Source organism: Fulmarus glacialis, unplaced genomic scaffold (genome assembly GCF_000690835.1).
Source record: "Fulmarus glacialis isolate BGI_N327 unplaced genomic scaffold, ASM69083v1 scaffold17556, whole genome shotgun sequence".
NCBI classification, from domain to species: domain Eukaryota; kingdom Metazoa; phylum Chordata; class Aves; order Procellariiformes; family Procellariidae; genus Fulmarus; species Fulmarus glacialis.
The window spans coordinates 11,943-13,075 of record NW_009218951.1 but is presented as its reverse complement, the minus strand read 5'-3'; the positions used below and the strand labels follow the sequence as shown (position 1 = coordinate 13,075).

Sequence of the window (1,133 nt, the reverse complement as noted above, 5' to 3'; positions counted from 1 at the left end):
CCGCTCTTTGCCTCAGCCAGGTGGGTTAGGGATGTCCTGGGGAAAAGGAAATTTCCAAATCCTATCTACACAGCTACAGGCTCCAAATTGTTAGTGGAAGCTTTGGGATGGTGGTTGTTGACCTGCCACCTTCCTGCCCGTCCTGCTTGTCCCTCGGGTCTCCACCCGAACGCAGGGCACATCAGCTGCCTGTAGGTCCTGTGTTTTCATGGGCAAGGTTATTGAACAAGGTAAGCTGGAATTGGTGGTGGTTTAAGTCGTCTTAAGGCTGTAGGCTGCAGCAAGCTCAGCAGCTGCTACACGTGCAGCCAGGAGCAGGAACTACCACCTACCTGTCCCAAAGCATCCATCGCTAGTGCCTGGAGGTGAGGAAGTTTAAATGTATCTAAGGACAAAGCACGTTAGAACAGGATTTTCCCTTTTCCTGCATAGACAGACGCCTCCAAGACCAAAACCTGATCTGATTTTGCCTTAGACTGACTCTCCCAAGGGCTGGGGGGTCACCAATGTGCCTAGTCAATGCCTCCTGCTCCTGATCCAGGTTTTGGTTGCTGTGGCTACAACTTGCATCGCTGTCTGCAGTGGCACTGATTTATCTAGACCAGTTTTTGAAGATGTTTTTTCTGGTTTCCAGCAAGGCAAGCAAGAAGGGAAAAAAGGAAAAAAAAAAAAAGAGTAGACTCGGGCCCTGTGTTTTAATCTTGCGCCCTGTTCCTGGTGGTCCCTGTCTGCACTGCCGAGGGGAACTGTCTTCTCTGCAGAGCCTTGGCGTGGAGCTGCCACCATGCAGGTTGCAGAGGGAAGTTAGAGCCCGGGAAGGAACAACAGAGAAACAGGTAGCACAAAGAGAGGGATAGAGGTTAATTTACCTGTTTGCGGTGCATTAACCGCCTCAGGCTGGCAAAGCGGTGAAAACAGCGCAGCATGGCTTCCCAAGGACAGGGGAGCAGGAAGAGGACAGAAGAGAGGCAGTTAGACAACGAACACCGAGCGGAGGGTGCACGAGGACGGGGCTGCGCCGGAGCCAGGCACGCTCGAAGGAGCGATGGGAGCCCGGGAGCTCAGAACCCAGAGACCCCGGCTTCTCTCCTGGCTCTGCCAGAGGTCTTCTGCATGACCCTGGGCAAACCGTT

General features: G+C 53.5%; 1 protein-coding gene across 1 annotated transcript in view; it reads right to left on the bottom strand.

Annotated features, from left to right (window-relative positions):
• Positions 1–1,133, bottom strand: part of BAK1 (BCL2-antagonist/killer 1) — a gene marked incomplete at its 5' end in the record, with an annotated part of 10,016 nt that overhangs the window by 819 nt on the left and 8,064 nt on the right. The gene's annotated exons all lie outside the window — the stretch shown is intronic.